Genomic DNA, 16,009 nt, shown 5'->3' with positions numbered 1-16,009 from the left:
ATGAATTATTTCAGATCAAAAGCAAGAAAACTAATTCTAGGTTTAAGGCTTTGGAATATGTCAAATCATATAGTTCCCATGCACTTAAACTATTTCTAATAAAGCCATCAAGAAATTAAAAAAAGCCAGGTCCCATTAATTTCACATTTCACACTCATCCTTCATGGCACATTTTAAATGCTGCCTCATCCACAAAGCCTGGGATAACCTAGGTGTCTCTAATTCCCACAGCAAGAAGTGATTTCTTCCTTCTTTGTGGCAGTGACTGCATTCTAGTTTGTATTATGGTTATCTGTGATTGATATGTCACCATTATTAGATTGTAAAGTCTTTAAAAAAAGTGAATACAGCTTATCCAATGAAAAATGAATGGTCAAAAACATTTCTTGAATATCAAGTCCAAGAAAATACAGTTCTTACCCCCCAAAATCTTGCAGTCTAACAAGGAGTCTAACAAGAACATGTTGTAGGCTTCTTCTAGGAGAAGAAGCCATTACATTTGAGATAGGTCTTTTAAACAAGGAATATATGGAGGTGGGAAAGAGAAAGACATTCCAGGCAGAAGGAACATGAATTGCAAACATAATTATTTAACCTGCTCCCAGGCATGAGAAGTTTTCTGTTCGATCACAGTGCACTGTTAAATGGATTAACATTTCAGCAGGAATAAACTGATCTACTCTGAACTATGTTTCATCTATTCAGGCATAATGACTACCAATAAAGTCAAAGAATGTTTATAGGAATTGTTACTTGATATAGGAAAACAGAAACAAAGGAAGGCAAAGAGAAGTACAAGAGACAGGGTAAGACAGAGCAAACAGGCACTGAAAAACTTCCCTTATTCTTCCTTAAATCTTCATCTTTACATCAAATTGGTTTTAAAACAAAAGTGTGTGATGAATCACTGGATTCTACACCTGAAACCACTATTGCACTGTATGTTAACTATAATTTAAATATAAAATTGAAAAGAAAAAAAAATAAAAGTATGCCCACATAGCCATTTAAATGTGTAAAGTGTGCCTTTACCTCTAAAAATCAGTATACCATGGACATAAACTGAAGAGGGACAGAAAGGCATATATTACTTTTGGTTGCTTTGTTACCAAGACAGTCATGAGGTGGAGGAAGCAGGTAAAGGGGGTGGGAAGAAGCATAAATAAAATCAGTCCTTTAGAAATATAACAACAACTCTGATCTTAAAGAAGAAAAAAATCCAGAGTTACAGGAAATTCTACACGTTAGCCATAAAAGATATTTTTTTATAACTACACAGCCTGGGGACCAGCCTAGTCATGGCTGTTGTTTTAGGCTTTCCCTTCTTTTTCCTTCTCCGCCTGTTATTGCTGATACCACAGCAACTGAGGCACAACCAGGGTACAGATGTTCTCCTGACTGGTAGAATGGTAATGAGGGAGAAGGAGTTGGCTCATTTCCTTGGAGGGACTAGAAAACCTGCTTCATGCTTGTTTTCTGCCACAGCTCTTACAAGAAGTCATGACACACATGGCAACAGTGTTGAGTTAGGTCAAGTTTGACTGAAATACTGTGAAGTGCACATTGTGAAAGACATTAATAAAACACATGACATTTGTGTATAAAGAATATGCTAAATATAGTTTACTGGAGTTTTTCTACACTTTCTTCATCAGAATAAACGACCTATTCAGCATTGGTCCAAACACTGGGGAATGTATCCTGGATGAATGACAAAGCACTTTTGCCCAAAGTTGGGGATTAAGACTTTGGCAAGAATTTTCTAAGATACTGATCATGGCTGATGTGAAGTAGAGGCCTGTCTAGAAACTGGAAGGACTCACTGAGTATGAACTTATCCAGACCATGTAACAAGACACAGTCCCACAAACTGAAATCATGACCTGAGCTGAAATCAAGAGTCAGATGCTTAAACAACTGAGCCACCCAGGTGCCCTAAGGGAAACTAGGTTTTTAAAAAATGTTTATTTATTTATTAAATAATAAATTATTAATAAATAACAAAGAAGGAGCACACGTGTGGGGGAAGGGCAGTGAGAGAGTAAAAGAACTTGTAAAAAACTTGTAAAAGAACTTTTGCAAGCCAAAATAAAGTATATGTAGAAACTGAGTAACCTGCATTTGCTTTAGTATTCTTTCAGTCTGCAATGTGTCTATTCACAAGGATAAATGATAAAAAGACCCCAGTGTGAGGCAAAATATTCAAAATATCTGATGTCCTTCTATCTCTATTGTAATCACTAAATTTAAAAAAATATTTTTAATGTTTTCTTTTGAGAGACAGAGAGAGACAGAGCGTGAGCTGGCAAGGGGCAGAGAGAGAGGGAGACACAGACTCCAAAGCAGACTCCAGGTTCTGAGATGTCAGCACAGAGCCCAAGGTGGGGCTTGAACCCATGAACACAAGATCATGATGTGAGCTGAACTCAGACGCTCAAGCTACTGAGCCACCCAGGTGCCCCTGCAATCACCAAATTTTAGAAGTAGGAGTAATTTATCATTTAATTTTTAAGAACAAAAGTTTATCTTTAGGTTTATAATTATTTTGAAAGCTTACATTTTTCCTGTTCTATGGGATTAATCTTTTTTTCCTGGCTAACCTCTAAACTTCTTGGTGAAAAATAGCAGGGATATAGGGGTGAGAATAAAGAAGGCAAACATTGTGACCTTGAGTGTATAATGCCACCTCTAAGAGTCTCAGTGGTTTCCAGATGTTAGGATTTTGTGAATAAGTAAACTAAGTAAATACATTAAAAACAAACATACATACATAAAGTCGGGGGAGGGGACAGATATCTGCTCAACAAAAATAACTAAAAGAGTACATTTTTCATTTCACAAACAAAAGGGTTTTAAAAACCAAAAAGAAGAGAAAACAATCTTGGACTAAAAGATTCCTTTCCAGGAAAAGACAGCTGGCAACAATTCTTATTCTCTCTCTCTCTCTCTCTCTCTCGTCCCTATTTCACTTGGAACTATCAAAGAGTATATTACAAGTAACATTAATCAGTAACATTAGCCAGGATTTGGAAATCATTAAACGAAAAAGTAGTAGTAGCAATAGCAGTAGCAGCAGTAGTAGTAGTAACGGTAGCTACCATTTACTATGATAGGTACCACAATAAATACCTTAACATACATCATCTCATTTAATCTACCCAACAAACCCATTAAGTAGAACTATTAACCTCATTTTATTGTTTAGGAAATGGAGACTAAGAAAACCTAAAGAATTAGCAACTTTTTAAAATTTTATTTATTTATTCTGAGAGAGAGAGAGAGAGAACAAGTGAGAGAGAGCACATGGGAGGGGCAGAGAGAGAGAATGAGAGAGAGAATCCCAAGCAGGCTCTGCACTATCAGCACAGAGCCCGATGCGGGGCTCAAACCCATGAACTGGGAGATCATGACCTGAGCTGAAACCAACAGTTGGACACTTAACCAACTGAGCCACCCAGGCGCCCCAGCAATTTTATCTGAATAAGTCCAGGCAGTTGGACTCAGGCACTCATGTCCTAATCATGACAACCCCTCTCTAAACTGTTTACACTTCCATTCAATTCAAAATCTTATGCCAGTGTAGCAGATTTGAGACAAATCATTTATTTATTGCTTCTGCAGTTAATTGATAAGACTCTGCTATGTCCCAGAAGCTCTGGGATGGGAGTGTAGGGATACAACATAGGATGACTCCCAGGTCTCTGCTTGGGCAACTGAGTAGATGGTAATGCTATTAACAGAGATGTGATATCCAGAAGATGTTTTTTTTTTTTTTTTTTTTTTTTTTAAATTTTTTTTTTTTTTCAACGTTTTTTATTTTTATTTTTGGGACAGAGAGAGACAGAGCATGAACGGGGGAGGGGCAGAGAGAGAGGGAGACACAGAATCGGAAACAGGCTCCAGGCTCCGAGCCATCAGCCCAGAGCCTGACGCGGGGCTCGAACTCACGGACCGCGAGATCGTGACCTGGCTGAAGTCGGACGCTTAACCGACTGCGCCACCCAGGCGCCCCTCCAGAAGATGTTTAGTACTGTTTTATATTTCATAGGGTGAACAACTTTACTTTCAGACATACACCTGTGACACATTAAGTAAAAGACCATTAAATATATATACATATAATAAAAATATAATATAGGTAATATAGTAAACATCATTTTAAAGAATATAAGTAATAAATAAATTTTAAAAAATTACATACACATGTATGTGTGGAGAACAGGGCTAGCAACTTAGGTTTGTGGTTAGTAACATGATCAAATGTTAAGAAAGATCTCTCTCTCAAGTTAAAAACATACAAGTGCCTGGGTGGCTCAGTTAGTTGAGCATCTGACTCTTGGTTTTGGCTCAGGTCATGATCCCAGAGTCGTGGGATTGAGCCTGTGTCAGGCTCCCCACTGAGCATGCAGCCTGCTTAAAATTCTCTCTCTCCCCAATACAAATAAAAACCATAATGAGATACTACCTCACACCTGTCAAAATGGCTAAAATTAACAACTCAGGCAACAACAGATGTTGGCGAGGATGCAGAGAAAGAGGAACCCTTTTGCACTGCTAGTGGAAATGCAAACTGGTGTGACCACTCTGGAAAACGGTATGGAGGTTCCTCAAAAAATTAAAAATAGAACTACAGCAATTGGACTACTAGGTATTTATCCAAAGGATACAGCAGTACTGTTTTGAAGGGGCACATGCACCTCAATGTTTATAGCAGTGCTATTGACCATAGCCAACGTATGGAAGGAGCCCAAATGTCCATCAATTGATGAATGGATAAAGAAGATGCGGTACGTATGTGTATACACACACACACACACACACACACGCAAACACACACACACACACGCAAACACACACACACACACGCAAACACACACACAAACAACAGAGTACTACTTGGTAATCACAAAGAATGAAATCTTGCCATTTGTAACACTGAATGGAACTAGAGTGTATTGTGCTAAGCAAAATCAGTCAGAGAAAGACAAATATCAGATGACTTCACTCATATGTGGAATTTAAGATACAAAACAGGTGAACATAAGGGAATGGAAGCAAAAATAATAGAAAAACAGGGAGGGGGACAAAACATAAGAGACTCTTAAATACAGAGAACAAACTGAGAGTTGCCGGAGGGGTTGTGGGTGGGGGGATGGGCTAAATGGGCAAGGGACACTTAAGAGGATACTTGTTGGGATGAGCACTGGGTGTTATATGTAGGGGATGAATCACTGAGTCTACTCCTGAAATCATCATTGCACTATATGCTAACTAACTTGGCTGTAAATTAAAAAAAAAAAAAAAGATTCTCTCTCCCCGCCTACCCCTCTCCCCCACTCATACTCTCTCTTAAAAACAAACAAGCAAACAAAAACAGGTTAAAGACTATACTAGCAGTGACACAGATGACAGATTATCAAGTAAAAAAAGAACAGAAGCAATTTAAGATCACACTCCAACTGAAACAAAGTAAGAATATCAAGCAAAGCTGAGCATAAGAGGAACAATCAGGGTCCATTTGGGGGTAAAATAACAGGATTTGGCAATTTATTGAAGGTGAGGAATGACAGAGAAGTCTAAGATGATTGGCTAACTGTATCATTAGCACAGAAAGTAAAAATACTAATACTTTGAAGGAGAGAGTATTTAGAAAAGATGATCATTTCAACTTTTAAGCTTGACACCTAAGGGGAAATATCCAGCAGGTAACTTGAAGGCACTGAAGGCTCAGGAGAGAGTTCAACACTAGAAGGCTAAATAGGTCATCAGGAAACAGGCTGTAGCTGAAGGCACAGAATTGGACATCCCCACCACAAGAAGTGTGTATTTTGAGAAGAACAAAAGCACCAGGCTAATACAGAACTAAAAAGATAACCTCTACTCTTAAGCTTTTTCTCCAGAACACTGAGATTATTCTCTTGCTCCTGTTTTGAACAAAAGGAGACATCTGTCCCAGATACCTCCTGGGAACAAGTTGTCTTGAGGGAACAGAGACCAGAGCAACAGGAAATCTCTCAGTTCATATTAGATCAGAAGTTCTCAAAGTGTGGACCCCAGAGGTCCCTAAGACCTGTTTAGGAAGAGCTATAAAGTGAAAACTATTTTCAGAATATTAAGATGTTATTTATATTTCTTAATGTGCTGATATTTACAACAATGTTGCAAAACCAATGGTAGATAGAACTGCTGATGCCTTACTGGGAATCAAGGCAGCAGCACCAAACTGTACTATTTGATAACCATTGTATTTTTCTCCATCACAAACTTGCAGGGAGGAGAAAAATAAAGGGCAGTTGCACTTACTGTCCTGGATAACCAATACAAATTATTAGTTTTAATAAATTGTGATCCCAAGGCACACATCTTCTTGTAATTCTGAGTAACAAAATGGGAAATACACACAAAGCACCTCTGCTGAGTAGCAAGTATGATGGCTATCTGGAGGAAAAGCACTTGCATGATGGTGTGAGAAACAGGTTGAACTAGCTGCTTTTTCATGGAATGTCCTTTTTACTTGAAAGAAATAACAGATAAACAATGATTATTCAGATTTGGGTATTTGGCAACATTTCTTCCAAAATAAACAGTGAATCTGTCACTTTAAGGAAAGCAACTGATAGTATTTGTTGCAGATGATAAAAATTCAAGTAAAAATCAGTATCTTGGAAAGTTGTATTTGCCCCAAATCTTAGTATTATACCAATACTTAAAGACTCTGATAAGATGGATGGTAATACTAATAAATTTAACTTTAATTAAAAAAAATTTTAAGGTTATTTATTTTAAGAGAGAGAGAGAAAGAGAGTGTGAGCAAGGGAGAGGCAGAGAGAGACAGACAGAGAGAGAGACAGAGACAGAGACAGAGAGAGAGAATCCCAAGTAGGCTTCACGTCGCCAGTGCGGAGCCCAACATGGGCTTGATCCCATGAACCGTGAGATCATGACATGAGCTGAAGTCCAGAGTAAGACACTTAACTGACTAAACCATCTAGGTGCCCCAATAAATGTAATTTAAAAATATTTATACTGAAATGTGTCAGCATTTGTAAGATATGCATAACTCAGTGAACCAAGATTTCCCAAATGATCAATGCAAGTTACAAAATCATATATAGGTAAAAGATTCATTCAAAGTACAAGACAGACCAATGGATTTTAATGTAACAGAGTATAAAAGGTACTCAATACAACCCTCTTCCCGGGGCTCGGCCGGAAAGGGGGCCGCCCCCTCACCCATCACACAAGGCACATTCGTGGGGAACCTGGTGCTAAACTATTCCTCGACGACCTGCTTGCTTCTGGGTCGGGGTTTCATACGTAGCGGAGCAGCTCCCTCGCTGCAATCTACTGAATGTCAATCCTCGACACAAGGGTTTGTAAAAAAAAGGAAAAAAAAAAAAAAGAAAAAAAAAAGAAAGGTCCTCAATACAGTTTCATGTACAATACTACAACTAACTTTGAAGAAACTAAAATATGTTGAAATGTAGTATAATAACAAAAAAGAATATCCACAATTATCATTAAAAAGGTTGTTGAAATATTCCTCCTTTTTCCAACTACGTATCTGTGTGAGGCCGGATCTTTTTCATTTCACATACTTGAAGCAAAACAATACAGTGCAGCAGACTGCAGAAGTAGATATGAGAATCCAGCTGTCTTCTGTTAAGGCAGACATTTAAAGAGTTTCACAAAAATGTATGAACAATGCTACTCTTATAATTTTTTTTTTGGTTTGAAGTTATTTTTCATTTTTAAAAAATTTTTTAACATTTTATTTATTTTTGAGAGACACATACAGAGAGAGAACGGGAGTGGGGGAGAGGCAGAAAGCGCGGGAGACACAGAATCTGAAGCAGGCTCCAAACTGAGCTGTTAGCACAGAGCCTGATATGGGGCTCGAACGCACAAACTGTGAGATCATGATCTGAGCCACCTTGGCGCCCCTGAAGTTATTTTTCTTAAATATTTTATTTATGTTAATATGTAATGGGTTTATTATCATGTTTTTAAAAGAAATTAAAAACTTTTTAAATTCTCAGTTTTAATTTCTAATATGGTTAGTACTTCAGTCTCTAATATGGTTAGTACTGATAGATATAACCAATATAAACAAAAGCTCTTTAAGGGCCTTCATTTATTTTTTAAAAAGCTACTTGGGGAGGTTGGAAGATGGCCGCATAGGAGGACGCTGGGCTCACTGCGCGTCCTGCTGATCACTTAGATTCCACCTACACCTGCCTAAATAACCCAGAAAACCGCCAGAGGAGTAGCAGAACGGAGTCTCCGGAGCCAAGCGCAGACGAGAGGCCCACGGAAGAAGGTAGGAAGGGCGGCGAGGCGGTGCGCGCTCCACGGACTGGCGGGAGGGAGCCGGGGTGGAGGGGCGGCTCGCCAGCCAAGCAGAGCCCCCGAGTCTGGCTGGCAAAAGCGGAGGGGCCTGACGGACTGTGTTCCGACAGCCAGCGCGACTTAGCTTTCGGGAGGTCATAAGTTAACAGCTCTGCTCAGAAAGTGGGAAGGCTGGAGGACAAAGGGAGGGAGAGCTGCTGAGCCCCCGGATGACAGAGCTCAGTTTGGTGGGGAAAAAAGGCGCTCGCGAGCGCCATCTCCCTTGCCCATCCCCCAGCCAAAATCCCAAAGAGAACCAGTTCCTGCCAGGGAACTTGCTCGCTCCGTGCAAACACCCAACTCTGTGCTTCTGTGGAGCCAAACCTCCGGCAGCGGATCTGACTCCCTCCCGCTGCCACAGGGCCCCTCCTGAAGTGGATCACCTAAGGAGAAGCGAGCTAAGCCTGCCCCTCCCGCCCCTGTGCACCTTGCCTACCCACCCCAGCTAATACGCCAGCTCCCCAGCACCACAAGCCTGGCAGTGTCCAAGTAGCCCAGATAGCCACGCCATCCCAGAGTGAATCCTGCCCCTAGGGGAGGGGAAGAGAAGGCACACACCAAGTCTGACTGTGGCCCCAGTGGTAGGCTGGGGGCAGACATCAGGTCTGACTGCGGCCCCGCCCACCAACTCCAGTTATACACCACAGCACAGGGGAAGTGCCCTGCAGGTCCTCACCACTCCAGGGACTATCCAAAATGACCAAACGGAAGAATTCCCCTCAGAAGAATCTCCAGGAAATAACAACAGCTAATGAACTGATCAAAAAGGATTTAAATAATATAACAGAAAGTGAATTTAGAATAACAGTCATAAAATTAACCGCTGGGCTTGAAAACAGTATAGAGGACAGCAGAGAATCTCTTGCTACAGAGATCAAGGGACTAAGGAACAGTCACGAGGAGCTGAAAAGCGCTTTAAACGAAATGCAAAACAAAATGGAAACGACGACAGCTCGGATTGAAGAGGCAGAGGAGAGAATAGGTGAACTAGAAGATAAAGTTATGGAAAAAGAGGAAGCTGAGAGAAAGAGAGATTAAAAAATCCAGGAGTATGAGGGGAAAATTAGAGAACTAAGTGATACACTAAAAAGAAATAATATACGCATAATTGGTATCCCAGAGGAGGAAGAGAGAGGGAAAGGTGCTGAAGGGGTACTTGAAGAAATTATAGCTGAGAACTTCCCTGAACTGGGGAAGGAAAAAGGCATTGAAATCCAAGAGGCACAGAGAACTCCCTTCAGACGTAACTTGAATCGATCTTCTGCACGACATATCATAGTGAAACTGGCAAAATACAAGGATAAAGAGAAAATTCTGAAAGCAGCAAGGGATAAACGTGCCCTCACATATAAAGGGAGACCTATAAGACTCGTGACTGATCTCTCTTTTGAAACTTGGCAGGCCAGAAAGGCTTGGCATGATATCTTCAGTGTGCTAAAAAGAAAAAATATGCAGCTGAGAATCCTTTATCCAGCAAGTCTGTCATTTAGAATAGAAGGAGAGATAAAGGTCTTCCCAAACAAACAAAAACTGAAGGAATCTGTCACCACTAAACCAGCCCTACAAGAGATCCTAAGGGGGATCCTGTGAGACAAAGTACCAGAGACATCACTGCAAGCATAAAACATACAGACATCACAATGACTCTAAACCCGTATCTTTCCATAATAACACTGAATGTAAATGGATTAAATGCGCCAACCAAAAGACATAGGGTATCAGAGTGGATAAAAAAACAAGACGCATCTATTTGCTGTCTACAAGAGACTCATTTTAGATCTGAGGACACCTTCAGATTGAGAGTGAGGGGATGGAGAACTATTTATCATGCTACTGGAAGCCAAAAGAAAGCTGGAGTAGCCATACTTATATCAGACAAACTAGACTTTAAATTAAAGGCTGTAACAAGAGATGAAGAAGGGCATTATATAATGATTACAGGGTCTATCCATCAGGAAGAGCTAACAATTATAAATGTCTATGCGCCGAATACCGGAGCCCCCAAATATATAAAACAATTACTCATAAACATAAGCAACCTTATTGATAAGAATGTGGTCATTGCAGGGGACTTTAACACCCCACTTACAGAAATGGATAGATCATCTAGACACACGGTCAATAAAGAAACAAGGGCCCTGAATGATACATTGGATCAGATGGACTTGACAGATATATTTAGAACTCTGCATCCCAAAGCAACAGAATATACTTTCTTCTCGAGTGCACATGGAACATTCTCCAAGATAGATCATATACTGGGTCACAAAACAGCCCTTCATAAGTTTACAAGAATTGAAATTATACCATGCATACTTTCAGACCACAATGCTATGAAGCTTGAAATCAACCACAGGAAAAAGTCTGGAAAACCTCCAAAAGCATGGAGGTTAAAGAACACCCTACTAACGAATGAGTGGGTCAACCAGGCAATTAGAGAAGAAATTAAAAAATATATGGAAACAGGGGCGCCTGGGTGGCGCAGTCGGTTAAGCGTCCGACTTCAGCCAGGTCACGATCTCGTGGTCCGTGAGTTCGAGCCCCGCGTCAGGCTCTGGGCTGATGGCTCGGAGCCTGGAGCCTGTTTCCGATTCTGTGTCTCCCTCTCTCTCTGCCCCTCCCCCGTTCATGCTCTGTCTCTCTCTGTCCCAAAAATAAATAAAAAACACTGAAAAAAAAAATTAAAAAAAAATATATGGAAACAAACGAAAATGAAAATACAACAATCCAAACGCTTTGGGACGCAGCGAAGGCAGTCCTGAGAGGAAAATACATTGCAATCCAGGCCTATCTCAAGAAACAAGAAAAATCCCAAATACAAAATCTAACAGCACACCTAAAGGAAATAGAAGCAGAACAGCAAAGGCAGCCTAAACCCAGCAGAAGAAGAGAAATAATAAAGATCAGAGCAGAAATAAACAATATAGAATCTAAAAAAAATGTAGAGCAGATCAACGAAACCAAGAGTTGGTTTTTTGAAAAAATAAACAAAATTGACAAACCTCTAGCCAGGCTTCTCAAAAAGAAAAGGGAGATGACCCAAATAGATAAAATCATGAATGAAAATGGAATTATTACAACCAATCCCTCAGAGATACAAACAATTATCAGGGAATACTATGAAAAATTATATGCCAACAAATTGGACAACCTGGAAGAAATGGACAAATTCCTAAACACCCACACTCTTCCAAAACTCAATCAGGAGGAAACAGAAAGCTTGAACAGACACATAACCAGGGAAGAAATTGAATCAGTCATCAAAAATCTCCCAACAAATAAGAGTCCAGGACCAGATGGCTTCCCAGGGGAGTTCTACCAGACGTTTAAAGCAGAGATAATACCTATCCTTCTCAAGCTATTCCAAAAAATAGAAAGGGAAGGAACACTTCCAGACTCATTCTATGAAGCCAGTATTACTTTGATTCCTAAACCAGACAGAGACCCAGTAAAAAAACAGAACTACAGGCCAATATCCCTGATGAATATGGATGCAAAAATTCTCAACAAGATACTAGCAAATCGAATTCAACGGCATATAAAAAGAATTATTTACCATGATCAAGTGGGATTCATTCCTGGGATGCAGGGCTGGTCCAACATTCGCAAATCAATCAACATGATACATCACATTAACAAAAAAAAAGAGAAGAACCATATGATCCTGTCAATCGATGCAGAAAAGGCCTTTGACAAAATCCAGCACACTTTCTTAATAAAAACCCTTGAGAAAGTCGGGATAGGAGGAACATACTTAAAGATCATAAAAGCCATTTATGAAAAGCCCACAGCTAACATCATCCTCAACGGGGAAAAACTGAGAGCTTTTTCCCTGAGATCAGGAACACGACAGGGATGCCCACTCTCACCGCTGTTGTTTAACATAGTGCTGGAAGTTCTAGCATCAGCAATCAGACAACAAAAGGAAATCAAAGGCATCAAAATTGGCAAAGATGAAGTCAAGCTTTCGCTTTTTGCAGATGACATGATATTATACATGGAAAATCCAATAGACTCCACCAAAAGTCTGCTAGAACTGATACATGAATTCAGCAAAGTTGCAGGATACAAAATCAATGTACAGAAATCAGTTGCATTCTTATACACTAACAATGAAGCAACAGAAAGACAAATAAAGAAACTGATCCCATTCACAATTGCACCAAGAAGCATAAAATACCTAGGAATAAATCTAACCAAAGATGTAAAAGATCTGTATGCTGAAAACTATAGAAAGCTTATGAAGGTAATTGAAGAAGATATAAAGAAATGGAAAGACACTCCCTGCTCATGGATTGGAAGAATAAATATTGTCAAAATGTCAATATTACCCAAAGCTATCTACACATTCAATGCAATCCCAATCAAAACTGCACCAGCATTCTTCTCGAAACTAGAACAAGCAATCCTAAAATTCATATGGAACCACAAAAGGCCCCGAATAGCCAAAGTAATTTTGAAGAAGAAGACCAAAGCAGGAGGCATCACAATCCCAGACTTTAGCCTCTACTACAAAGCTGTAATCATCAAGACAGCATGGTATTGGCACAAACACAGACACATAGACCAATGGAATAGAATAGAAACCCCAGAACTAGACCCACTAACGTATGGCCAACTCATCTTTGACAAAGCAGGAAAGAACATCCAATGGAAAAAAGACAGTCTCTTTAACAAATGGTGCTGGGAGAACTGGACAGCAACATGCAGAAGGTTGAAACTAGACCACTTTCTCACACCATTCACAAAAATAAACTCAAAATGGATAAAGGACCTGAATGTGAGACAGGAAACCATCAAAACCTTAGAGGAGAAAGCAGGAAAAGACCTCTCTGACCTCAGCCGCATCAATCTCTTACTCGACACATCCCCAAAGGCAAGGGAATTAAAAGCAAAAGTGAATTATTGGGACCTTATGAAGATAAAAAGCTTCTGCACAGCAAAGGAAACAACCAACAAAACTAAAAGGCAACCAACGGAATGGGAAAAGATATTTGCAAGTGACATATCGGACAAAGGGCTAGTATCCAAAATCTATAAAGAGCTCACCAAACTCCACACCCAAAAAACAAATAACCCAGTGAAGAAATGGGCAGAAAACATGAATAGACACTTCTCTAAAGAAGACATCCAGATGGCCAACAGGCACATGAAAAGATGCTCAACGTCGCTCCTTACCAGGGAAATACAAATCAAAACCACACTCAGATATCACCTCACGCCAGTCAGAGTGGCCAAAATGAAGAAATCAGGAGACTATAGATGCTGGAGAGGATGTGGAGAAACGGGAACCCTCTTGCACTGTTGGTGGGATTGCAAATTGGTGCAGCCGCTCTGGAAAGCAGTGTGGACGTTCCTCAGAAAATTAAAAATAGATCTACCCTATGACCCAGCAATAGCACTGCTAGGAATTAACCCAAGGGATACAGGAGTGCTGATGCATAGGGGCACTTGTACCCCAATGTTTATAGCAGCACTCTCAACAATAGCCAAATGATGGAAAGAGCCTAAATGTCCATCAACTGATGAATGGATAAAGAAATTGTGGCTTATATACACAATGGAATACTACGTGGCAATGAGAAAGAATGAAATATGGCCTTTTGTAGCAACGTGGATGGAACTGAGTGTGATGCTAAGTGAAATAAGCCATACAGAGAAAGACAGATACCATATTGTTTCACTCTTATGTGGATCCTGAGAAACTTAACAGAAACCCATGGGGGAGGGGAAGGAAAAAAAAAAAAAAAGAGGTTAGAGTGGGAGAGAGCCAAAGCATAAGAGACTGTTAAAAACTGAGAACAGGGGCGCCTGGGTGGCGCAGTCGGTTAAGCGTCCGACTTCAGCCAGGTCACGATCTCGCGGTCCGTGAGTTCGAGCCCCGCGTCAGGCTCTGGGCTGATGGCTCGGAGCCTGGAGCCTGTTTCCGATTCTGTGTCTCCCTCTCTCTCTGCCCCTCCCCCGTTCATGCTCTGTCTCTCTCTGTCCCAAAAATAAATAAAAAATGTTGAAAAAAAAAAAAAAAAAAAATTTAAAAAAAAAAAAAAAAAAAAAAAACTGAGAACAAACTGAGGGTTGATGGGGGGTGGGAGGGAGGGGAGGGTGGGTGATGGGTATTGAGGAGGGCACCTTTTGGGATGGGCACTGGGTGTTGTATGGAAACCAATTGGACAATAAATTTCATATATTGAAAAAAAATAAAAAATAAAAACTGAGAACAAACTGAGGGTTGATGGGGGGTAGGAGGGAGGGGAGGGTGGGTGATGGGTATTGAGGAGGGCACCTTTTGGGATGAGCACTGGGTGTTGTATGGAAACCAATTTGACAATAAATTTCATATACTGAAAAAAAAAAGCTGCTATACTTGATAAATTCCAAAGTTACTGCTTGTGATTAAATAACCCACTTCTTTCCTAATTTTTGTTGTTGTTGAAATAGGAGTTGAAGTCTGGAATTTCCTCCACCAAGAGTCTTTCATGGATCTTCTACAAATTTCTTACTAATATGTATTAATTTCTTAACATTTTTCATTTGATTGTTTCCCCTATGCTCTCAGTACCCTTTATCAAATTTTGGGTTCCAAGGATTTATTTTTTTCACTTACATTGTAGATAAAGAGGCAGGTTAACACAGAGGAAAATCAGCGGAAATGGACTGAGAAACAAACTGATATGTAGCCCTGGGGCTCAGTTTTTCCTTCCATTTTTAGGAAATGAGGCTAGATAACAGTGTTCAAATCTTAGATGTAATGCCAATATATGGAACAAGTAAATAGGATTTTAAAAATTAACTCTGGGTGGCTTAGTCAGTTAAGCATCTGACTCTTGATTTTGGCTAAGGTCATGATCTCACGGTTTGTGAGTTCGAGCCCCACGTGGAGCTCTGTGCTGACAGTAGGGAGCCTGCTTGGGATTCTCTCTCTCCCTTTCTCTCTGCTCCTTCCCCATTCATGAGGACTCAGGAGTGCTCCCTCTCTCAAAATAAATAAATAAACTTAAAAAAAAAACTCTAAAATCATTTTATGTACAAATTTATAATATTTACTTATGATGACAGTGAAAACATGAAGCAATTTTGATCAACAGAAATGTTTAAAGTCAGGAGTTGAACTTATTTCTGTAGTTGGTTTTGGTTGCTCTATCTGAAAAACAATTCATCCAAAGAAGTAGTTATATACATTTTAAAACAAAAGCCTTGCAATCTCAGAGTAGTTGAAAATAATTTATATCCAGAGGTTTGCATAAAAACCAGTTAACCTGATAGTACTTTAAAACACCAATGTACTACAGTATGTCAATGTGGTTTGTAACATATATGAATGCATATATATTTTTACAAATTCAAAGACATTTAAAAAATATGAAACAAGAATCTGCCAACTCTCTGAAGACCTACCTGGAAACTAGTTTTGTGAAAAATAATATGAAAACTCTGGCCTATAGCAGGTCTATGATTCCTTCCAGTTCTAACAAAGTCAGCAATGTTAAGTTTGAGAGAGAGAAAAAAATCTGTGAATAACCTTACTGCCATTTTTATATTGTGAGAATTGGATGAGAAGATAAGGCAGAAGCACCATAACAAAGTGGCTAATAGCATGAGCTGTGATATAAGACATGGATTG

At 39.7% G+C, this 16,009-nt stretch overlaps 1 protein-coding gene across 3 annotated transcripts in view; it reads right to left on the bottom strand.

Annotated features, from left to right (window-relative positions):
• EPS15 (epidermal growth factor receptor pathway substrate 15) overlaps positions 1-16,009 on the bottom strand; it is a 158,408-nt gene that overhangs the window by 10,922 nt on the left and 131,477 nt on the right. The gene's annotated exons all lie outside the window — the stretch shown is intronic.

This window comes from Neofelis nebulosa, chromosome 2 (genome assembly GCF_028018385.1).
Source record: "Neofelis nebulosa isolate mNeoNeb1 chromosome 2, mNeoNeb1.pri, whole genome shotgun sequence".
NCBI lineage: Eukaryota > Metazoa > Chordata > Mammalia > Carnivora > Felidae > Neofelis > Neofelis nebulosa.
Note: the sequence above shows the minus strand (reverse complement) of the source record. Positions and strands in the feature narration are given on the sequence as shown.